Below are 13,874 nucleotides of genomic sequence, written 5' to 3' on the forward strand. Positions count from 1 at the left end.
ATTTTTTCCAATTCCATGTAAAGATAGTTTTCAATATTCATTTTTGTAATATTTTGAGTTCCAAATTTTTCTTCCTCCCTCCCTCACCCCTTTCCAAAATGGCAAGCAATCTGATATAGGTTATACATGTGCAATCTTGTTAAATATATTCCCGTATTAGTCATATTGTGACAGAAGAAACAGAACAAATGGGAAAAAAAACTTGAAACAACCAAACTAAGTTGTTTCTCTGGATGTGGATAGCATTTTCCATCATGAATCTTTTGGAATTGTCTTAGATCATTGCATTGCTGAGAAGAGCTGAGTCATTCACAGTTCTTCATTGTACAATGTTGCTGTTACTATGTCCAATGTTCTCCTGGTTCTGCTCATTTTACTCAACATCAGTTCATGTAAGTATTTTCAGGGTTTTTTTTTAAAAATCCTCCTGCTCATCATTTCTAATAGCACAATAGCATTCCATTACAATCATATACCACAACTTGTTCAACTATTCCCCAACTGATAGGCATCCCCTTGATTTCTAATTCTTTGCCACTACAAAAAAAAAGGTTGTCATAAATATTTATGTAAAAATATATCCTTTCCCCTTTTTAAAATCTCATTGTGATATAGATCTAGTAATGGTATTGCTAGGTCAAAGAGTACACACAGTTTTTTTGTTTTTTGTTTTTTGTTTTTTTTGCAGGGCAATGGGGCTCAAGTGACCTGCCCAGGGTCACACAGCCAGTAAGTGTCTGAGGCCGGGTCCGAACTCAGGTCCTCCCGAATCCAAGGCCAGTGCCCCATCCACTGCGCCACCTAGCTGCCCCCAGAGTACACACAGTTTTATAGCCCCTTGGGAGTAGTTCCAAATTGTTCTCCAGAGTGGTTAGACTAGTTCACAACTCTATGAACAGTGCATTAGTGTCCCAATTGTTCCATACCCCCTCCAGCATTTGTCGTTTTTCCTTTTCTGTCATGTTAGTTGATGTGATAGATATAAGGTGGTATCAAAGAATTATTTTAATTTGCATTTCTTTAATCAATAATGATTTAGACCATTTTCTCATGTGAACATTAATAGTTTTAATTTCTTCCGAAAACAACCTGTTCTTTTACCATTTATCACTTGGGGAATGGCTTGTATTTTTATAAATTTTTCTCAGAAATGAGGCTTATATCAGAGAAACTTGATATAATTTTTTTTCATACTTTCTTGTTCTCCTAATTTTTGCTACATTAGTTTTATTTGTGCAAAATCTTTTTTAATTTAACACAACCACAATTACCCATTTTACATCCTGTAATCTCTCTCTTATTTGGTCATAAAGACCAAATCCATAGATCTGATGGGTTCATTTTTTCATGCTCCTCTAGTGTGCTTATGATATCACCTTTTATATCTAAATTGTTTATCCATTTTGACCTTATCTTGAAATATGGTGTGAGATGTTGGTCTATACCTAATTTCTTCCAAATTGCTTTCTAGTTTTCCCAGAAATTTTTGTCAAATGGTGAGTTCTTACCCCCAAAATTTGGATCTTTGGATTTATCAAACACTAGATTACTATGGTAATTCATTACTATGGACTGTGTGCTTATTCTATTCCACTGATCCCACCACTCTATTTCTTAGCCAGTAACCACATTGTTTTGATGATTACCACTTTGTAATATAGTTTGAAATATGGTACTGCTAGGCTGCAATTTTTCATGTTTTTTTATTGATTCCCTTGATATCCTTGATCTTTTGTTATGAATTTTGTTATTTTTTTCTTAATCTATAAAATAATTCCTTGGTAAGATAATTACTTGGATATTTTTTTCCAAACATATGGGAATAGCTAACATTTTAGAAAATTTCCAGATGATTTGGGAGGCAGTTCAGGGTGGTGGTTACCAGCTATGATTATTGGCAAGCCACTAAGTTCTTAAAGACTCAGTTTCCACATCTTTAAAATGGGGATAAAAATATCTATTTCACTGGCTATTTTGAAGAATAAATGAAATAATACATTTTGAGTTCTTTGTAACCAAAAAATGCTACATGAACCTAAATTATTATTAGACAAATAAAAAGAAATCTAAACTCATTTAAAAATAGTATTTCCTTCAGGGTGGAATTCAAATGACAAGTCCTGGATTGGGGGACTATATAATTTCTCTACTTTCAAAAAGCATTCAGTAAAGTGTTTGGGCCAAGAACAAGAGTAAAAAGATTGCTTCCTGACCAGAGAAGCATCAGCTTCCAACAAACTGATCCAGTTTCTCCTCAACTCATTCAAATGATTCTTTTCCTAGAAATCATCCATCTCTTTTTAGCACACTTCCTATGAGTTCGCCTTGAGCAGAAATTTGTAGGAGAATTCAATTAATTGTCTACTCATTTTCCAAATGTCAAATACAATTTAGGCTTTGAGAAGTTACCCAGAAATTTCTGAATAACATATAAGGAAATCCTAGACTCAGGATCATAGAATCACAGAATTTTATATTTGGAAGAGACCTCAGTGATTAAACAGGCAAACCCAAAGCAGAAAAGAAATCTCTATTATAACATACCCACAAGTAGTTGTAATTGTTTGGTGGCTTTCCAAATACCTCTAATGAAGGAGGAACCCCACACCTTCCAGGGTACCCATTCCACTTTGGATAACTCTAAGTATTAAAAGGATTTTACTGATATCTAACCTACATTTCCCTCTTTTCAACTTCCATATAATACTTCTGATATTGTTCTCATACTACTGAAAATGGCTGCAAGATGGTTAATGTATTATGTAGATATAGATATATAACCTAACTTTAAAAAGCAGTATTGCTGTTAGCTTTACCTGTACATTAATCAGTTGTTTAGAAATGAAGAAGTAGAGGAACAATGGAAGGGACCAGGAAATTAGCACCAGATTTCCTAAAATCTTGCAGGTCAGAAGGATGCCATCCCTGGTAGATAAATAAGAGTTGACTAACCCAAAACAAACCTAGGTTTTTGTTTGTTTGTTTTGTTTTTTGCTTATTTGCCAATTTGACTTATTCATGTCTTTCCTCTCATTATAGGGTGTGATATAATTCAATCACCACATATATGCAGTACACCTATAGGCTTGCACAATGCATAATATGGATAGACCTGTAGTCAGGAAGACCTGCCTTAGTTCAAATTCTGCCTCTGGGGGGCAGCTAAGTGGTGCAGTGGATAAAGCACTAGCCCTGGATTCAGGAAGACCTGGGTTCAAATCCAGCCTCAGACACTTGACAGTTACTAGATGTTTGAACCTGGGCAAGTCACTTAACCCTCATTGCCCTGAAAAAATAACCTGCCTCTGACATTGATTAGCTATTTACCCATGGCCAAATCTCTCAAATTCTTGTGGCTCAGTTCCCTAATCTTTAAAATAGAAATAATAAAACACCTACTTCACAAGTTTATTGTGAGGGTCAAATGAGACAAATGTGTAAAAGTTCTTTGCAAACCTTGAAAGGAATATGGGTGTGCCATTTGTTGGGGCATCTATGATCAATACACAGTTCTTGTGTCTCCTAGAGCCAGTGTGGTGTAAAAAGATAAAACCTCAGCAGATTTTGTTTGCTACTGTTTAGTCATTTCAGTCATGAAAATGACCCTTTATGACCCCATTTGGGGTTTTCTTGGTAAAGATACTGGAGTGGTTTACCATGTTCTTCTCCAGCCCATTTTACAGATGAGGAAACTGAGGTCAACAGGGTTAAGTGATTTAACCAGGGTCCCACAGCTAGTAAGTGTCTGAGAACAGATTTGAACTCAGGAAAATTAGTCTTCCTGACTCCAAGCCTGGCACTCTGCCTCTAGCAGATAGAACCCAGTAAGACTTGAATTCAAATCTACTTCTTATGCCTACTGAGTTATCTTTGGAAAGTCATTTAACTTCCCTGGGCTTCAGTTTCCTCATTTATAAAAAAGGAGTTTAGACTCAGTGACCTTTGACATATCTTCCAATCCTAAATCTATGATCTAAAGATATATGGGGAGAATACAGAACAAGCCTGGAGGTGATCTCTGACATCAAGGTACCGATAATATTGATAATAATAATGCACAATTCCAGAGCATCTTTTTAAAGTTTACAAAATATTTTCTTCAGAATAGACCTATGAGTTAAATAGTGTAGATATTAATATCCCCACTTGAGGGCTGTGGAAACTGGGGTTCAGAAAGGTAAGTAGTTTGCCAAAGGTCGTTCAGCTAATAAAGATAAGTCAGAATTGGAACCCACGTCTTCTTACTTTAAATCCAACAGTCTTCCCACTGTACCTCATTGCTTCTGTCACTCCTGTGTGATTGGTCTGTCTGGGTTTTCAGAATTTGGTTACACAAAGTATTTCCCCTTGTCTCAGACCACAAGTAAAGGCATTTTTCAAACTTTCTTTAAAAACCTACCAAAAGTCCTCCCACATGTAAGAAATGAGATTTATTTAGCATGTTAATTTGTACCATATATAGAGAAAGATTTGAGCCAATTATATCTAATCCAAACCATATTTATCGATGTATGTATATAAGCACAGAGCTGTAGAATGTGTGTACAATTCATGTAATAGCTGTCTTTTCATCAGAAGTTATAGACATTATTGTTCCTGGCACCGATGTGTGCACACCCAAATCCTAGTATACTAATGTTCCAAGATCAAGTTACTAATTCAGCATATGCCTGAAAACTTTCTAATCATGTGCATCATTCAAAACCACTTTTTTAAAAGGTACACAATAAAAAGAAGATATCTCTGGGAAGACTGTCAAGGCCATGTCACTTGAAAAAGTCCCATTAATCATTAAATCCTTCCTGTACTATCAATCCCATCTTACAGATAGAGTAAGAGATAACATCCACAGTGCCAAATTTAGCTCTAGCCTAAGTAGTAAGATATAAGAGAAGTCATAGACATTAGGAATGCAACAGACCTTAAAAGGATGATTAGTGGGGCAGCTAGGTGGCACAGTGGATAGAGCACTGGCCCTGGAGTCAGGAGTACCTGAGTTCAAATCCGGCCTCAGACGCTTGACACTTACTAGCTGTGTGACCCTGGGCAAGTCACTTAACCTCAATTGCCTCACCAAAAAACCCCACAAAAAAAAAACAAACAAAAAGGATGATTAGTTTCAACCTTCTGGAGACAAATCTACTACTTCACAGTTTTGACTTGGGCAGCCCTGGAGGGTAAGAATGGCTAGCTTGGCAGATAGGTAAATCTCCTTCCCCAAATAAGGGGCCAGCAGGTTACAGGACTCCCTGTCTGTGGGGCCCAGGGAGAGGCAAGACTGTGATAGAATTGGTATCCTAGGATTGGTCTTCTTAGCACTAATAGGATAGACAAAGTTCACAACTGTCATCCCATCAAGATAAATGTCTCTAGTGCTTCCTCCCAGACAATCTGATTTCAATTAGACTAATTAGAAAATAAGTAAAGAGGAATTACATTGCTTCACTTTTTGCAAGTCAACTCCCCCCACCAAAAGCAAAAAACAAAAAAACAAAAAAGGCCATTCTTTCTAAGGAAATTCAATATCCTAGTTTCTGGATTTTGAAACTCCCTCCCTTATCCCTCCAAAGGAGAAGTTTAAAGTGTCACATTATTTTGCAAAAAAAAAAAAAAAGAAAGAAAGAAAGAAAAGAAAAGAAGAAGAAAAATATCAGTGGGCCCTTTCCCCAAAGTTTAAGTGTCTCTATGTTAATGAAAACTCATCTCTAGTTTTCTTTTTCCCTAGAGAAACAGGAGGATGCCAGGAATTTGGCAGGAAACACATTCAATCATTAAGTGAGGTCAAAATTTCCTTTAATTCCACCAGCATTCAAGGAAAACACAAGAGATCCCATAGCTTTGTCTTCTGCTACAAAGAAACTGATTTGTTAGGTATTTCTGTAGTATGGGGAAAATGCTCAAGGACCAGTTTGTTTCAGGCTTACCATTCAGGAATTTCATAGGTGAAATTTATACACTGCTTTTAAAGATTGCAAAACACTTTAATATACATTATCTCTTAAGAGATTCACAATAAGCCTGTGAGGCAAATAAGATAGATCTTGCTGCCCCCATTTTGCAGATAAAGAAACTGAGGGGTGCAGCTAGGTGGAGCAGTGGATAAAGCACTGGTCTTGGATTCAGGAGGACCTGAGTACAAATCTGGCCTCAGACACTTGACACTTACTAGCTGTGTGACCCTGGGCAGGTCACTTAACCCTCATTGCCCCCACAAAACAAAAGAAACTGATGCCCAGAGTGATTTTTGTGACTTGCCCAAGGTCACAAAGCTAATGTGTCAAATACAGGATCTAAACTCTAGTCTTTCTCACTCCAAGCCGAAGACTCTCCCTGCCACGCCATGTTTACAGGAGAAATGAAGACCGTATCTTCATTATTATAGGCAAAATACAAATATTGAAAATTATCTTTCTATAAGCTATATGAACCTTGAGATTATTCTGGGCCAAGTCTTGAAAATCCATATATGATTCCAGAAAACAACAGAGGGTAATAAGAAGAAATAAACATCATCAAGCACCTACCTTGTGCCAGGGGTTGTGCTAATCACTTGAAAAATATCATATTATGTATTCCTTACAAGAACCTTAGCAGTGTGAGAGTTGGAATAACACCCCCTGCTGGGGGAATATTTTGTGAGCTCTGTCCTGAGGACAAGCCATGTGGCCTTATCATCAGGAAGTGACATTTGCTCGTGGGTACTATTGATCAAAGCTACCTGCCAATTAGCTTGGAGGTGTGTGTGTGTGTGTGTGTGTGTGTGTGTGTGTGTGTGTGTGTGTGTGTGTGTGTGTGTGTATAGACAGCCCTGTTTCCGTTTTTCATGGGAAGCTTCTAGGACGAAGAAGGGTCAAGGGTCTCTCCCTTTGGCTGGTGCCTCATGTGGAGTGAAGCAGAGACGCCAGCTCCCTTAGATAGATAGATGAAGGCACCTTGGCCTCTTTCTCTCTTCTCACCAAATTCTCATGCTTCTTAATAAATGCTTAAAAGTCTACACTCTTGCTAAAGCTTCTAATTTACTGGCAACCACTCATTAGATTTTTAGACAGTCTAGCTAGAATTTTAGCCACCTTACAGTAGATAGGTTCTATTATTACTATCACCATTAACAGTTGAGGAACCTGAGGTTAAGTGACTTGTCCAGGATCATGCAGCTAGTAAGTGTCTGAGACTGAATTTGAACTCAGGCCTATTCTAAATCCAGGTTCAGCACTCTATCCATTTCACCACCTAGCTTCCTCTAAATGCAAACAACTTGGGAATCAAAAGCCACTTTCTATTACTGACTTTGCCAGTAGCCAACTTCATGAACTTGGGTGGACCAGTGAACCTCTTAGGACCTAAATTTCATCATCTGTAAATGAAAAAGCTGGACTAGATGATCCCTAAAGTCCAGCCTGGTTTTGACATCTTATGAGCCTGTGAAACCACCAAAATTAAAACTGGAGGCCTAGTTTTAAGTCATTGTACTTTGTCCAAGTTTCTTAACTGAGAGACAATAGGAATACTTCGAGAGGACAAACCCCTTCTTAAGTGCTGGTAGTTGACACAGAGTTATGGTGCCTGTATTTGTATAAAGGATGTGTTTCAAACTGAATAGTTATTCCTGGAAAAGACAAAGGCTCCTAACTGTTTTTGCTTCCCCTTTGCAGATGAACCTGTGATTCCATCTGTGCTCTTCTGAGAGGTGTTCCAAATTCCACACAGAATAGCCGCTGTAACACAGACCCATCACTTCATGGGTTTATGAGCTGTTTGATAACAATTACTTGTTATTGTGATTTTTATTTAGCACTGGGCTTGAGAATCAAAGGCTATTATTGAAGTGGGAAATTTTCAATAACGGCATTATGCAGACAGAGGCAGGGAAAATATGTCCTTGCTACCATGAATGATCTGTTTTGTGGGGAGGGTCACACAGAGCAGCAAACTAGTCCATGAACTACTTTCTATTTTGTTTAGTGAATCATATACTATATGTCAGAGAACTGGTATATATACAAATATATTTTCTTTTTTTCTCATTTATAGGATCTTCAAAGAATCCCTGACATGATCCATTTGAGTGCTCCTTCTCCTGGGGAATACTGCAACCAAAACATATGTTCTCATCTTGTATGATTTTTGTCCATTTCATTCCATAAGTCCATCATAAAGGATCCACCCTAGATGAAAGAAGTTATTAATAAAACATTTGGCAGATCCAAGTGCAGCATTGAGGATATCCATCCCTCGCTCTCTTTACATTAGCAATTCACCTATTTTCTAGTCATACATGTCCTTGATCACATCTTTTACAGTCTTTCTTCCATGTAAGTCACTGGTGATATTATGCTATAGCCTATTTACATTCATAACACATTTTTCCATTATACTTTGAGAGTCAATTGTAATTATGACTTATCTGACATCATGGAAGCCCATGATTCTTAGACATGTGAGAATAATGGTGTTTAAAAAAGGTGGTCGGGCAGCTAGGTGGCACAGTAGATAGAGCACCGGCCCTGGAGTCAGGAGTACCTGAGTTCAAATCCGGCCTCAGACGCTTAACACTTACTAGCTGTGTGACCCTGGGCAAGTCACTTAACCCTAATTGCCTCACTTAAAAAAAAAAAAAAGGTGGTCTCAGGGTGGAGGGGGCAGGGATCATTGAGACTAATGTGCAATTTTCCCAAGAGTATTCCAGCATTTGGGACAAGATGAAGAAAACTACCCACAATTATCCACCAAGGCAAATGCTACAGAGGGAAGCAGGTGTGAGACAGAAGAAAAATATCAATAGAAGGGATAAGTAATTCACATCAGGCAAGATCCAAGAAAGAGGGCAGTATCTATATACATGGTCTCAGATGTCTATATACAAACATGCAGAGTAAAGAATAATAAACAAAATGGACTATAGGTTTTGAAGTAAGGAGGTAAATACTTGACAGGATATAACCATCTCATGGTTTGACTGGCTGGCAGAGTATATACCTTAATTAAAATGAACAGACTAATACAAAAGGGCTGTATTACAGAATAGGGTATAAAAACACAATCATCATGTTAGAAAATCCCAAAGTCCAAGAGAGAGAAGCACAGTGTAGAATATTTGTGTGAGGATGAATGGAGAAACAGAAGCAAAATCAGGAGACAGTAGGTTACCTTGCTAGTACAATGCAGGCACACATCTGGTGCTTAATAAATGCTTTCTGACTATTCTAAGAAACAATATAGTCCAATCATGGCATATACAGTTTGGGTCTGGAGTCAGGAAACTTGCCTCAGGTTATTATTATTAGCCATGTGATCCCAGGCAAATCACATAACTTCTGAACCTCAACTTCCTCAACTGGAAAAGTGGGAAAATAATAGCATACTTCCCAAGAAGGTTTTTGTGAGGATCAGATGAAATCACAGACAGAATGCTGGTGGTAATACACTAGAGACAAAAGAAATGGAAACAAATCACAGAACTTCTATATGCAGTATTGTTAGGAGTCTTTACCCAGACTGTCCCTCTGAGAAAATAAAGCAGATGATGGCTTGAATTAATAATTAAATTCTTTTAAAAAAAAGTAGAAGGTGTGGGGGGGCAGCTAGGTGACACAGTGGATAAAGCACCCCCTCCCATACAGGAGGACCTGAGTTCAAATCAGACCTCAGACACTTGACACCTACTAGCTGTGCGAACCTGGGCAAGTTACTTAACTCTCATTGCCCCACAAAACTAACTAATTAACTAACTAACTAAATAGATAAATGAATGAATAAATAAATAAAATAGAAGGGGCAATGAAGGAGAATGGCTGTATTGAAGCTTTTGTTTTGTTTAGTTTTTTACTGAACCTATGGGAACTTAGAAAGAAAGCAACCTTTCAGTCTTAAAAGTTTGGATCACTTAAAAAGTCATGTACCTTCTGATATAAACCCTAGAAATGTGGAGTTAAGAGGGGGAAAAATGAATAGGATGGAAAATTTTAAAGATCAAAATGATGATAATGAAAACATTATTCTGATGGGGGAAGAAAGAAGGAGTAATAAAAAAAGAGAGAATAATAGGACTGCACAGGTTATTTATTAAACCAACGTAGATTTTGGACAGATATGTACAAAATCAGGGAAGAAATTGTTGTGGAGAAGGGACCCAGCAGCAACACCTCATCAGCACCAGCAATAACTGATGACCAACTGCCAACAACAGGCAGAGCAGCACAAGAGCCCTGGGAATGGCAGTGCCACCCCACCTTCCCCCAGAGCACTGATCTTGCTTCCAGCCCAGTCCACACAGCATCATCTTGGGAGGCAGCTCCTACAGAGAAGAGACCAACCATTTCCACCAAGTGCCAGCCAACTGACACTCACAGGGCAGGCAAACCAGCCTAGCTGAAGCAGCAAGGCACCCTGAGGGAAAGACCAGCCAGGTCAGACTCTTACCAACACCTCTCCACTCTGACCCTAATGGAGACAGTTCAGGACCCTTGACTCTATAGTCCTTAGAATAGCAATGCTTCCAGCCCAATGTCTAATGCTTTGAGATCCTAAACTGATATTATTTTATGAATAGAAATGGTGTTAAAGAAGAGACATCACCACCTGCTTTGCCACTGCACCCCATGGAGCATGGGACCTTTCCTCTTTACTCGCAGCTAAAACCTCCCATACCATTGTCTCCCTCTTCCTTGAGAGCGGAGACTGCCTTACTTTTCCATTTCTACCCACAGCTCTTGGAAACAATGTTTTTGCATATTTAAGTATATTATATTTTCATTCATTTAAGAAATTGATTAGAAACCTAGGAAGAGGGCAGCTAGGTGGCACAGTGGATAGAGCACTGGCCCTAGATTCAGGAGGACCTGAGTTCAAATCCAGCCTCAGACACTTGACACTTACTAGCTGTGTGACCCTGGGCAAGTCACTTAACCCTCATTGCCCTGCCAAAGAAAGTAACCTAGAAAGAGAAGGCTCAGTGGATTACATGATAATCATTTTCATGTATCAGAGTATGATAGATAATAGTGACCAGGTCCCTTCTAATCCCAGAAAACATGTAGTTCAACCTCATTCTAAAGTTAAAGAAACTGAGACCATAAAAGATGAAAGTTGCCCAAGGTAACAAAGGCACTAAACATTCAAGATAGGATTTGAACCCAGGTCCTCTGTCTCCAGAGAGCACTCTCTCTACCATACCAAATTGTTTCCTAAGAAGGATTAGACTTCTTTTGTTTTGATACAAAGGGCTGAACCAGCAACAATGTGTGGAGGTTGCAGAGGGCAGATAGATTTCTGCTAAATAGAAGGAGAAACTTCTTAACAAGTAGAATTTCGCTAATGAGGAATGGGATGTCTTGGGAGAAAGTGAGTTCCCCCACCCTGGCTTTCCTCAAGCAATGGTTAGATGTCCACTTTTCAAGAGTATTGTAGATAAAGTTCTTATTCGGGAACAGGTGGAACTAGGACTTTTCCAAATCTAAGTTGTGTATTGTATATTGTGTATGTTTTAGTTCCCTGGACTTTACTATAATGCCGTCCTAGGATCCATTTCTAAAGAGTGAATCACAATCAAGACAATCTTTCTGTTGCTTCAGTAAAAATCCAGTCTGGATACAATACAAATTAAAGAAAACTATTTCATGCTGAACTATGCAATGTAACAGGACACATTTTAAGCTTTAATTTTTTTCCTTCATCCCCAATTCTTTTCTCATTTGCCCCTGCTCCCTCCCTCCCAGAATTCTCTTTCCAACACCACCCCAGTCCTTCACTCTCTCATCTCCCTGCAATTCACAGTGAGGTCTTCTATTCTGGATGATGCCCAGAAATTCTTGCCACCCCACTTTTATAAACACCTTCCTGGGTTGAAGGCAAGTTTAAGAGATGCACAACTGTGCCCAATAGCAGCTAGTTAGTATGTGAGAGGGTTTGGGGAAAGACATTTTCTTTTCATCCATCTAATGAAATAATGAATTAATGCAAAGCTGAGTTCAGAAGCCAGCCTTCATGCTTCTGGAGAAGCAGGGCTGATTGTATGCTGGTGTAACTGCTGTAAAAATGCTGCTCCACATTAGAAGAATTAGGGACATGGCAAAGTCCATTCATCCTCACTAATAGAGTTCTTGGGAAATACACATGTAGATTAGACCCTCACAATGGCCCCCCGGCTGATTGCTTTGAGTACTCTCCAGTGCACCCACAATGGTATTGACTTGCTTTTTATACTGAACACAAAAGATGCCCTAACCTTCCCTTGTCCCTCCTTGCCCTGTTTCCCCTATAGAGCCCTGCCAGTGCCTGTTCAAGTTTCTTTTTTTTGCTTTTCTCCAGAGACTCTGAAATAAACAGTAAATAAAGGATAACCTCACCTGGAGCTATGAGGGCGAGCTGGGCAGTTCCAAAGGGAATTAACTTTGGAAAACAAGCCCATAAGCCCCTTAGCAGCGTGTGGGCAGGAGCTTAAGAAAATACGGCCAATCTTTGTTTAGGAGTGATTACAGAGATCAAGTTAATATTGGGGAAGTTTACATATAATGTATTCTCATTCAGACAAGGAAAAACAAATGGCAATTAGTTATCCTCACTTCCATATTCCAGATGACCATGGCACTAAATTAAGGAGCTAAAGGTTTGGGTTTCATTGACCACCTTTTCTGTATAATTGGTGCACCTAAACCATATTGGATTGTCCTAATGACAATATTCTAAAGTACAAAATTCTTCCCTATGATCATTTCCCCTCTAGAATTTCTGAGACCATCATGGAATGCAGAGTTGAAGGGTGTCCTAGTAAGACTACTTCATCATAGTGCAGTGTGTATGCAGCAGATAAACCAATGGGTTAGAAGTCAGGAGATCTGAATTCTAGTCCGGGCTCTGCCTTCAACCAAAGTTTGGAAGAGTCAATTCAATACTCTGAGCCTTGGTTTTCTTACCTGTCAAATAGTGGATTTGGACTAATCGTCACTAAGGTTTCCCTTTACCTCTAATATTCTATGACTCTAGGTACCCCATTTGGATAGGATTTTGTCAATCAGTAGGCACCTTTAAAGTGCCTATTATGTTTCTGGAGCTATGATAGGCACTGGGTCAATATATTCTGGATAAAGTTCCACATTTTCGTCTTTGATCACAATTCTTAGGGGAGCTAAGTTACATTAGCTTCAATTTCTTAGGTTTAGTAATTCAGCCTCTGCAGGGCAAAAGGAGATGTATTATGTAATTATAGCAAATAGCTATAATTGATATCAGTGTTTGCGATTTCATCAAGTGGCAACTCTTCCAAAACTTGCAGCCTTAGAGAGTTGCCTGAGGCCCTGAAAAGTGAAGTGGTCATGCTTATATGGTCCAGGCAAAGGCTGGACCTATAACCACTGGTCCAAGCTTATATATCAATAATATGTCAAGATATTAAAACCACAAAATTACCTAGAGACAAAAAACCCTACTTATTTGAGATGACATTTTAAGAAAGTTCTAGAGTCGTTCATTTTAACCTCTTCTTTTGTCAAAGGTACATTTAATTTTCTCTGAAAATTAAAAATATCCCATGACTTCAGGCATTGAAATCCCACCTAATGAGTTCAAAAGTTCATTTTTAAGTGTCTATCTGTAAATGAATTTGAATCCTGGTAAATTAGATGTGTATGTTTTCATTTAGGTATTTATGATTAGGCATTGCAATATTGTGGGAAAGCACAGGATTCCAACAGTCAGGATAACTGAGTTCTAATTCTGGTTTAATTATGTCACTGTGACCTTGAGCAAGTGGATTTTCCTATCTTGGACTCTGGTTCTCACCTGTGAGATGGTGAGGGGAGAGAGGTATGGAAAATAAATTATCTCTAAGGTTCCTTTCCAAATCCATGATTCTCCTTGTCCACAATTTAAGTTCATCT

Source organism: Dromiciops gliroides, chromosome 1 (assembly GCF_019393635.1).
Source record: "Dromiciops gliroides isolate mDroGli1 chromosome 1, mDroGli1.pri, whole genome shotgun sequence".
Taxonomy (NCBI): Eukaryota; Metazoa; Chordata; class Mammalia; order Microbiotheria; family Microbiotheriidae; genus Dromiciops; species Dromiciops gliroides.